At 41.0% G+C, this 11,952-nt stretch overlaps 1 pseudogene; it reads right to left on the reverse strand.

Annotated features, from left to right (window-relative positions):
• Window positions 1-220: 220 nt before the first annotated feature.
• On the reverse strand, window positions 221-2,652 carry LOC128060976 (ATM interactor-like; annotated as a pseudogene).
• Between the last annotated feature and the right edge of the window lie 9,300 nt (window positions 2,653-11,952).

Here is an 11,952-nt window from a genome sequence, read left to right on the forward strand (position 1 = left end):
CTCTCTACATTTTTTTTTCAGATCAACATCTTACACTTTATAATAAACTCACAAATTTTTATACAAATTTCATGTTTACAAGTACAAAAAGGCAAAGAACCTCAAAGGATCGAAGTAACTGTACCGTCGACTACATTCAATAGAGTTGATACTGTGGTCCCTGTTCATCTTCTAAATCCAGAAGGGAACTGTGAATCCACCCCACATGTGGACTCCGCTTTCAGAAGTTGGAGACTGGCTGTAGGTCTGCACACGTTTGGGTTTCAACAGAGCTGAGCTGAGATTCCATCGTGGTCCAGGCCAGATTGGCCAGAAGAAAGTCATCCATTGCTGTCTGAGTTTCATTGCTGGTGAAGAATAAGCTCCCCAAAGTTTCGAAGCCAGAGTTTATGGTCTGTGTTTCGGCACTGTTCAACTGAACTTTGCTTTCCAAGGCAGGCAGGTTTTTAGCAGTGGAGATTCCATCAGTCTGGGTCTCTGTGTCAGATGAGTCAGTACTCATGGAACAGCTGGAGTGTTTCAGGATACTTCCCAGGGGCAGACGAGGGCTATTGTTTAAAAAGAAGTTCAGGTCTGTCTGTGTCTGTGTGTCAAACATCTCAAGGCCTAAGAAGCTAGAATTCCCTCTACAACTGTAGGCCTGGGCAGAAGGGTCTGCAAGGAAGAAGTCAGTTTGCGTTTCTATGTCCAGGGACTCCAAGATTGGCTCAGTGGTCTTGGTGTTAAGCTCACTCTCCTCGGTTTGCATCTGTATATTTGAGGCTGAAAAGAACTCTTCAATATCAAAATCAATTGCAGGATTCTGGGTTGGGCCAGATGGGAGCTGGGTGTCAGGTCCAGTGTTTGTGTCAGACAAAAGATTACGACTGCCCAGCGTCTGACAAGGTAGTTTACTTGACAAGATGTTTTCTAATCACTTGGTAAATCCATGGTTTAGGTCTGATTATCTGTCATGTTCTATGATGAAAACATTCTATTTGGTGCACTGAAGTTTATAATTGGTGTGGATTTCTCAATATCTTGAGTTAAAGTTTTAGGATGGTTCTGAGGTAACAAGTCATGAGTTACAGTCTCTGCTTCTAAGCTGCTGCTTATAATATTGTCTGTAGACACACCATATGATGAATGGACACTTTCAAAAATGTCTCCACACATTACAGCTTGGTCCATGTGTACTCGGTCATCTGCTGGACTTTGCATTCCGCTGGTCTGAGTTTCTCTGGACATCCCACCTGGCTGGAAACTGGCATCTGTAAATGCATCAGTCTGAGCAGCGATGGATGAGGCAACCTTAGAAACGGGCAAAAAAGTTTGAGTTTAAACACTAATGGAAAGGGAAACCTGGGAACCAAATGTCAAATCAGTTTGCGAACAGGAATCCACGGAGGAGTCAGGGCTGGCCCACTGTGCAGATGGCATGAACTGTGGTGTGGTGCAGGGCAGGTCTGTCTGTACATTGATGGAAGAAATGCTATTCTTCTGACATGTGTTCCCAAGTTCTTGTAACAGGCTAAATGGACTTTTACCCAAGTTCACTTGAATACCTGTACTAATAGGCTCAATAGCAGCAGGATTGACAACTTTTGAAAGAGGGAGGCTCTCCTTGAGAGAGCAGGCCTCCGAATCCAGGCCGAGGATTAAGGTTCCAATGGACAAGGGCAGTAAGTGCATGGCACGGGTAGCTGAGCCCTGATGATCGACCCCCAACACCACAGGCTGGGCCGAGGAGTCAGCTGTAGGCACAAAGATAGGCACAGGAGAAAACTGCATGATGGGGAGTTTAACCAAAGCTGCTTTGGGCTTCAGTAAAAGCAACTTCTGAGGGTACCTTGGAGCTGCTGAAAGAGTCTGTTGTTTGGCATTAGAGCTGCAAGAGTCTTCAAACGAAGCCACCCGCTTTATTTCTGAAGTTTCTAGTTCTGGAGCGTCTGGTCGGGGAATTGGTTGGTTGCTCAGTGAATCAACGGTCCTCCAGGACCGCTTCCGGCTGCGCAGGCAGCTTTCCATTCTCCTTTCCTTACTAGGTTGGGTGGGTGTGGGACTGTAATGCAATCCTGCTGCCATAGGCACGGCCGCACGTGCACTGGAAGGTCTTGCCACAATCCTCTGCATGTCTTTTCAAGTCCCACTTGGTGCCATACGAATTGCTGCACTTACTACATTTATGCTTCTTTTCAGCATGCATTTTCATAAAGTGCTGTTTTACGAGAGAAAATTGAGAAAACGGTCTTGTCAGGGCCTCTAGGGCATCCTTCAATTGGACAACAGTAGATTTTCGGTACAGTTTTCAAATCTTTTCTTACTGTTGGATTTACTCTGCCATCCTGCAGGCGGTGGCTCTTGACTAGGTGCATGTTGAGCGCGGGGCTGTTGGGCAGGATCTTGCTGCAGCCGCGCACCGTGCACAGGATTTTGGTCCGCATAGCCTGGGACAGCTCGCTCACCGACGGCTGGATGAGCTCCCGGCCGGCGGTGCCGAACCCTCGGGCTGCTGCCTCGCCAAGGCGGTGGTCACGGTCGGCTGCCTCTCAGCCTCCCGGGGGGCACCCACGGGCCCGAGGCGGCAGCGGCTCCCCTCGCGGCCGCAGGGACGGCCGGGGCGCCCGAGGGGAGAGCTGCGGGATCCGCCCCCGCCGACTCAGAGGCCGCCATGGCCCTCGCCCCTGTCTACCTTCTTCTTCTTCACTGTTATCTGAGTACACGGAACCACCATCGTCTAATTGTTCAAATTAGAAATGTGAATGTATTTTGTGACTACTCCCTCCTCCTTATAATCAAGTCTTGCTGTTTAGTAACTAAGTCGCGTCGGGCTCTTTTGCAACCCTATGGGCTGTAGCCCACCAGGCTCCTCTGTTCATGGGATTTCAGGCAAGAATACTAGGTTGCCATTTCCTTCTCCAGGGGATTTTCCATCCCAGAGATCAAAAACACATCTCCTGCACTGCAGGCAGATTCTTTACCCCTGAACCACCTGGGAAGCCCATAATCAAGTCTGCCGCGGCTGCTGCTGCTAAGTCGCTTCAGTCGTGTTCGACTCTGTGCGACTCCATAGACCGCAGCCCACCAGGCTCCCCCGTCCCTGGGATTCTCCAGGCAAGAACACTGGAGTGGGTTGCCGTTTCCTTGTCCAATGCATGAGAGGGAAAAGTGAAAGTGAAGTCACTCAGTCGTGTCCGACTCTTAGCGGCCCCATGGACTGCAGCCTATTAGGCTCCTCTGTCCATGGGATTTTCCAGGCAAAAGTACTGGAGTGGGGGTGCCATTGCCTGCTCCCGTAATCTAGTCTAGTAAACTATAAATTCTTATGCATTCCTTAACCTACATGTGACCAAACGATTTTTTTCCTTCACTCTATCATTTCTCCTTTCATATTAACTTAATTAAAGCACTTGAAAATCCCCCTTTGATTCCTTCTTTTCTCTCTCCCCTTTATTTAGCCTCCAAAAAAATCTTTCTGAAACAAGAATCTGATATTTTCACTCACCTGTATAAAACCCACCAATAGCTATTCATTTATCTTAGTATAAAGCATATAGTTTTCTATGCCTATTTTTAAAAGAATTAAGGTAATTACAGATTCACATATAGTTACAAGAAATAATATAGAGAGAACCTGTGATCTTTTATTCAATTTTCTCCAGTTACAACTTATTATATAAGTGTGTCATGCCATCACAATCAGACAATTGATATTGCTACTATCCACCGACCTTACAATTTTAGAAACTCTCATGACGTGGCCTCTGCCTAACACTACCATCATTATCTTCCACTGAGCCAATTTTCAAACATTTATTCATTTATGACAAGTAATAATTATACCCTATGTTTGTAGATTGGTTTACAACTTTAATAATGCTTTCAGATCTGAGCTCTTAAAGGTACCCCATTACATGGGAAAGGTATATGTCATTACAGTCATCATTTCATAGATGAGCAAAGTATGGAAAATACACTGTTTAATTTGGAATGACAAACCAGGTCAATGGCACCTGGGTAAAATGGTAAAATATAGAGAACTGTATATTTATTATGCACCTAGACCTTTACTCTGCTAAACTACCTTATGATAGAATCACCCTGTGATAGAAATTGTATTGTCTCATTGGCAAAACCACTCATTTTATGGATGAGGCTCATTGAGATTATATAATGTACACAAGATGACATTACTGCTAACTGATGCCATCTGCTTTTCAAACTCCACAAAAGCTTTAGCTCACTTACGAATCACTCAGAGAAGTTTAGAATTATTCCTTGCAAATTTCTGTAAGAAGTTAATTCTCATGACAAAAATACTCTTCTTTTAACATCTAGTTAAGAACCTGAAATTTGAAGAGGTTTCTTGTTTTATGAGCCCATTTGTCTTGCCCTGGTCATTTAAAATGAATATAAGAGCTTATGACCAATTTAATATAAAGGACTCATTTTCACTCTCATGGAGAGATGATGAACTTAAAGTTCCCATTTGCTTAATAAGAACTGGTTTTAAGAAAGCAAGGATACACCAAAGCATCAATTAAAAAGGTATGTCAGGATGCAAGCTGTGGAATCTTTTCCCTCTAACTGCAGTTTCACTTCCACAAATTCCTACACAGTTGTAAAACTGCTTACTTCTGTTGGAAAGTGTTGCCTTTTGTGTGGGAGGCAGATGGCATTTTCTTGGCACAGCATAGAGTGGATTTGCAGAACTAGCAAAGAGGGGAGGGAAGAGAGGAGGAGAGAAAACTTGTTTTCTCATGACATTTCCTCCAGCAGCAGCTGCTGGGGTGCACAGGTGACTTAGAATGGAGCATCCATCACCAGGTGGAAGGAGTTGAGATCTCTTGGGACCCCATTAAAACTTAAATCTCAAAAGAAGACACCTTTCCCAATCCCCTTACTCCCCATACTCTATGGCATTCATACCGACTGACAAGGAGACAGAGGTCTGTTCTACCTGCTACCCAGGGCTGAGGTGGGATTTATGTATGACCACCTTTGAAAGCAGTCATGCTACTTTCTCCTCTTTTCTGCCATACTTCGGTTGTTTGTAACAAGCCTCAAACTGGAAACCCTAAGATTAAATCTAGGTTCCAGAGAGCTTTTGTTTGCTGCAGAGAGACTTGGAAAAATAATTAATGAGTTATCAGTATTTAAAAATAAGGAGACTTCATAGAAACATCTGGAAAAATCACAAAGCTAAGCTCCCCATTACGGTCAAGCACCAGTATGCTAAGGCTGAATACCCTTTGGAGAGTGTCTCACTTGCCTTTTTCCATTATGTTCAGACCAATTTTTAATCTTAAGTCAGAGAATATGTGATCACTTACAGCCTATTATAATTATAAAAAAACAGGTCAGGCTAGACCAAGATCATTTCTGTTTTGGAGAATAGTGGAGAGTTATTGGACTGCAAAGGAATTCTGTGGTTGTTAGGATATTTTTCTAGAATTGAAAGTGATCTTATATATCTTGTCCTTGGCATTTATGTAAGTGGCTCTATCACTCTATCTAAACCCCTTCTTCAGTCAGAACTATTTCAGCTATGTACATGTTTTCTATGTGACAAAATTCACATATTTTAAAGCTTTTACTCTTGTAAAACAGAAAATTATATCAAGGATTGCTTTAAACATAAATCAGCTCACTTTGTAGAGGAGGACACACAAGCTAAAAACATTTGCCCTGAATCCTCTAGGAATTTATAAAAAGGATTTATTTAGAGGGATTAGATTCTTTCCTATAACCAGAAATCAAGAACCAAGAATTTTTTGCATATATTTAGAACAAATTTTCTGAGGCTATATCCTTCTGCCAGACTTTAGGAGTTTGGGCTGATGGGCTAATGGCTCTCAGCTGGAAGTATGAAGGCTTGATTGCATTGCTATACTCCAAGCTTATTCAAGAGTATCAATATTTGGGGACTAAAAATGTCTGTGAAACCATAGCCCACCCCATACCTCAAGCACATGTCTCTGCTAAATATTCTTACTTCCTCCATGAAGGCTACTAAAGATTTCCTCACTAATTAAAGACTGCTGAAAGTTTTCCCCACAACAGTGCTTTTCAGTATATTCTTGACAGCTGCAACCCTATTACTATTAAAACAGTGACCCCAATCATTTTTCCCAAGTTCACTATTGGGAGACAAAGCAGTGAAAAGGATATGTGTTTGGACATATTATAAAATAAGTAATGTTTAGATCAATCTGCTAGCACTGCATTTATTTAAAAGAGTTTTTTGATGTGAACCATTTTTAAAGTCTTTATTGAATTTGTTACAATATTACTTCTGTTGTTTACATTCTAGGTTTTCTTTTTCTTTTTTTTTTTTTTTGGCTATGAGGCAGGGAGATCTTAGCTCCCCAACCAGGGATCAAACCTTCACTGCCTGCATTGGAAGGCAACATGTTAACCACTAGACCTTCAAGGAAATCTCCTAGTTGTACAACTTAAGCACGTTATTAAAATGGAAATAATACTCTCCGTCTTTTATGTGAATCACTAGAATTAAAGAAGATAGCTTTGAAATTATCTGACATGCTGTCTGACAAATAAAGGTGAACAAATATTATCCCTTCTCCCCAAATAATTAACTAACTAGTCAATTTGAAATATCCTTCTCCAGTGACTTTTGAATTTTAGTAGTGGCACTTAATGCCTAAGTCGTGGGACTCAGTGTCTGAGAATTTTAGTCACTGTCAAAGAATTAGATGGGCGAAGTTACTGATAATAATAGTAAGAGCATCTTGTTTTCTCTGCAGTTGTACCTGACAAGTAACAAGTGAAGTCGCTCATTCATGTCCAACTCTTTGCAACCCTCAAACTGGAGCCTACCAGGTCCGACTCTTTTGCAACCCATGGACTGGAGCCAACCAGGTCCTCCCTCCATGGGATTCTCCAGGCAAGAGTACTGGAGTGGGTTGCCATTTCTGTCTCCGGGGGATCTTTCTGACCCAGGGATTGAACCCAGGTCTCCCACATTACAGGCAGACGCTTTATCATCTGAGCCACCAGGGTACCTGAGCAGGGTCTTAAATTCAGTGATTTAGCAATATCTGCAAAATAAGCCACCAGGGTACCTGAGCAGGGTCTTAAGTTAAGTGATTTAGCAGTATCTGCAGAATAGTACTCTTTCTCTCTTACCAGGTAAAATCAGATTATTTGCATCTGTCCATAATTGCATGTAGGCCATACTCAAAATAATTTCCAAATATGTTGTTGAATTCTTTCCTTTTCCTCATATACAATGACTTTTAGGAAGCAGATAGAGCTCCGTAGGTAGCTTAAAGAAGCAGTTGATATTTGGAAACAATGCTTATTCCCAAGATCAAGTCAACCCAAATCTAAGAAGAATCTTAAAACTCTCTGGTGACTTGCTCTGTCCCTTTCCTGTGGAGTTGATCTGGAGGAGCCCTCATAATAGGACTGCTAAAAAGTCATGTGTCCTAGAGGGTAAATGTGAACTAAATAAAAACACAGCAACAGGGAACCAGGCTTCATTTGTGCTCCTTTGAAACGTAAAAATAACTCCCTGCACAGTTAAGAATCCCTGGCTGACGATCACAATGCATACAAGAAAAGGCACAGTCCAAATGAAAAGCATCTCATTCCCAGGGACATACTTCTCATGGCTTTGCAATCTGAACAGCTACTAAATGCAGGACCTCCTACTTTCTTTTTCTATCCTCCAGGGGTAACCGAATGCTCCAGATACAACCATTATTGGCTTGCTCTGGCTTAACAGGGCCATCTGCTGTGACTTCTAAGACTATCTCTGGGGTCTCTGTGCTCTTCCTTCAGCAAAACCGGGATCCTTGACTCTGTCTTGCAGCAGCTACATGCTAAGTTTCTATATATGTTCATTTCACTTGAAAGACTTTTTTTCCCCTAAAAGAAAGTTGATTTTTTTTTTTAAGTCACTTAGTGACTTCTGTAAAGCATTTGTACGTAACTTTTCTATTGGCAACGTGGAATGGAATCATTTTAAGAGAGAGAGACATTCGGCTTCTGAACAAGAACTCCTCTTTATATTTGTGAATAAAGCAGGATACATATGAACGCATTTAACTCAGAGTGGAATTTGTATGCATTAAGGAAATGGGTTTATGATGTACTCATCTCCTTAGCAAACACATTGTACCGTCAAAATGAATACTGTCACTATCAGTGTCTGACTTCCACTGCTGGAATCAGTATTTTCAAATAATCAGTTTCACTGGATATTATTTTCACTGCGTTTTGCCTAATCTCCCTTTCTTCCTGATATTGTCAAAGTAATTGTGGGGCGTTTTGCAGAGGGTACCTGCAGTTATTCTCTTCATGTTCTATGAAATGTTGAATAAATGCAAATTAGAGCAGGCAAACACTCACCTTTTCATGAACTGAAACCTGAAGATAGCTATAGTGTGTATTATCTCTATGTGTTTGCTCTGGCATAAAGAGAGTTGTAGAATTATATATAACACTTACTAAGGGTTTTCTATGGTCCATGCCGAAGAATTGATGCTTTTGAACTGTGGTGTTGGAGAGGACTCTTGAGAGTCCCCTGGACTGCAAGGAGACCCAACCAGTCCATTCTGAAGGAGATCAACCCTGGGATTTCTTTGGAGGGAATGGTGCTAAAGCACCATTTGGCCACCTCATGCGAAGAGTTGACTCATTGGAAAAGACTCTGATGCTGGGAGGGATTGGGGGCAGGAGGAGAAGGGGGCACCAGAGGATGAGATGGCTGAATGGCATCACTGACTCGATGGACATGAGTCTGAGTGAACCCTGGGAGTTGGTGATGGACAGGGAGGCCTGGCGTGCTGCAATTCATGGGGTCGCAAAGAGTCGGACATGACTGAGCGACTGAACTGAACTGAACTGAACTGGTCCACACATTATTCCAATTTTGCATGAATTAACTCATTGTGTCTTTTGCTTTCACACTCTAGAATTTTATTTGTTTTCTTATTTATTTAGTTTTGGCTATGCTGGGGCTTCGTTGCTGTGCCAGCTTTTCTCTGATGGGGTGAGTGGGGGGTACTCTCTGGTTGCAATGCACAGGTTCTTCTTGCAGTGGCTTCTCTTGCCATGGAGGACAGGCTCCAGGGCATGCCGGCTTCAGTAGTTGCCACACACGGGCTCAGCAGCTGCAGCTCCTGGGCTTTAGAGCACAGACTCAGCACTTGTGGCACAAGGCTTTAGTGGCTCTGTCACATATAGAATCTTCCAGGACCAAGGATCAAACCCATGTCTCCTGCATTGGCAGGCAGATTCCTTACCCTGAGCCACCAGGGAAGCCCCTTTCACACTATGTTTAAATGATTATAATTATGAAGATAGAAGCCAAAATAGGATATACGTCAGATTTTGAAAGCTCTGAATGAATCTTGGTTTTATTTTTTGTAACCTCTAAATAGTTGGAGATTATCATCGCTTCTCTCTGTCACTTATAAAACTCACTTGTGTCTATCCTTGTGGTGACAGGGCTATCTCTATGACCAGCTAGTGCTCATATATATGTTCATATTTATGACTAAGAAATAGTTGCTCTAGCCTCTGCTTTCCATGGAGCTTTGGCTACATGAAGAGACTGTGACTGCCAGGCTTGTTCAGACAGGACTTTACACATCAGGCTCCTGTGAGCAAGGATGGTGTGACTTTATCTCCAGGAGAGAGGAACACACTCCATGAATTGAGAAAATTAAGTCCATGAGGTATTGGAGAAATGGAAGAACTGCCAAATTTCTCACCACGTCAGAGAGTTGCTCTGTAATGAGTATATAACGTGTTCTGTGTTTTGATTCATAGATAATTTATAATTATAAATATTTTAAGTTTTATATAGCATTCTTTTTAGCTGTTTGGCCAAATTGATGCTTTCTTATTTCAACCATGGGACTTCAGATGGTACTGTCAATTGGTGGCAAACTATCTAAACTGCATTTTTAGTGTTTTGAAGAGAAATGGAATGCCTTTGGTGCTTCAGTGGATAAATCTGAAGTTATAGATTGAGAACAACTTCTGTTTTTATAGGAAGAGATAAAATGTAGAAATAGAGACAGGGAAGGTAGTATTCAGGAGGAGAATTTAAAGTTTCCTTTTACTGTTCTTTTACTTGTTACCCTTATTCTCTGATTGAAATTTATATGTCATGGTTGTGGTTGGAGACAATTTCCACACCTTCTTGCAAAGTTTTTGAAATGTACAACTTTCTATAACCAAAGAGAAAAATAGCCCACTATCTCCCACCTGCTCTTTCATGTGCTTAGAAGCATTTGTTTGCTTTTTTTGGAGAAATTATAACTAATGACTAGATGGACTGTTTATATTTTATAGATGTAGAACAGATAATAGAGACAAATTACTTTAACAAGGAGAAACATTTAAGCAAAAGAACAAAAGACTGCCCAATAAAAACACCAGAGTGTTAGGAGGCTAATACTTAAATCTTTTGATTTTCATTCTGCAGAGAATTACATAGAGCATCTACACAGAAGTTCACATGCTCGAATACAAGAGCCAAAGGAAAGGAAAGAGAATGGGTCCTTTTGCAGTGTGAAAGTCAGCGCTCTTGTCAAGGGTGTTGTTTTAATTGATTCATAAGATTTTCCCATCTTTTGCAACTGTTTTAGTGACTCTATTTCAAATGACCAGATTGGTTGATATTAAGAAATGAAAGCTCTTTGCTTTGCCCATCTTTAGGGATAGACTAGAAGTGATAAAACTACAGAACTAACTGGTACAAATCTATCACAGTGACATTTAAAAAGAGAAACCAACTAACTGTTTGTTTGCTTTCCTTTTTTTTCAGTCACAAAACTCATCCTTAAATACAGAGTTTCATTTTTCATGAGATCCAGATCACTATTAAACCTTTCTTTTTAGAGGAATATTATCTACTTTGTCATTATTTATCATTTCTTATCTCTGTTGAGTACATCTTCAGAACTGATCGCATCACAAATGAAAAGGGTGTGCAGTTATTAGTGTCTTCCTCCTTTACTTGATTTGCTTGTTGTTGTCAGTAGAAAACAAGATTTTTACATAAAATACCTTGTTTTAGAAGCTTTTGAGTCTATCTGATAAATATTGTAAGTCATTAATAAACCATAAAGTTTTTATTCTCTAGCATTTTATTTAATATTTATTCATAAATTATGATTGTAATGCATGTTGACATTTCACAACCAGGGATGGGAACATAAGGCTTTGGATTTCTTATTTGATTTTATTCTTCATTTATTTAGCAGGACTGCTTTTCAAATTCTAAATGTTGTGCCCAAAGAATACAAAGAATAACTAAGTTAAAATCTAATTAAAATGGAAATATGGGAGTTCCATTATCTTTTCTAACTCCATCACTAGCTATTTGTAACTCCCTAACCCTAGGCAGTGATAAAGAGTTGATTTCAAATCTGTCAAATGCCTAACTGTCTTAAGAAAAGATGCATCTAAATTTATACAAGAGTACCTTTTATTTCAGAGCCTTGAATAAATTTGGAAAGTGAAAACACTGGTGTTAATTATACTTTATGTTTGTAATTTTAACATTGTTCTTATTCACTAAATAATTCAAGTGAAGGATTTGATTGGTTAGAAATATGATACTACCCATTTCTGTAAGTTTGAAAATTGGTGAAAGTTCAGTTCAGTTCAGTTGCTCAGTCGTGTCTGACTCTTTGTGACCCCATGGACTGCAGCACACCAGGCATCCCTGTCCATCACCAAGTCCCGGCGATTATTCAAACTCATGTCCATTGAGTCGGTGAGGCAATCCGACCATCTCATTCCTCTGTTGTCCCCTTCTCCTCCCACCTTCAATCTTTCCCAGCATCAGGGTCTTTTCAAATGAGTCCATTCTTCACATCAGATGGCCAAAGTATTGGAGTTTCAGCTTCAGTATCAGTCCTTCCAATGAATATTCAGAACTGATTTCCCTTAGGACGGACAGTTTGGATCTCCTTGCAGTCCAAGGGACTC

This window comes from Budorcas taxicolor, chromosome 15 (genome assembly GCF_023091745.1).
Source record: "Budorcas taxicolor isolate Tak-1 chromosome 15, Takin1.1, whole genome shotgun sequence".
NCBI classification, from domain to species: Eukaryota; Metazoa; Chordata; class Mammalia; order Artiodactyla; family Bovidae; genus Budorcas; species Budorcas taxicolor.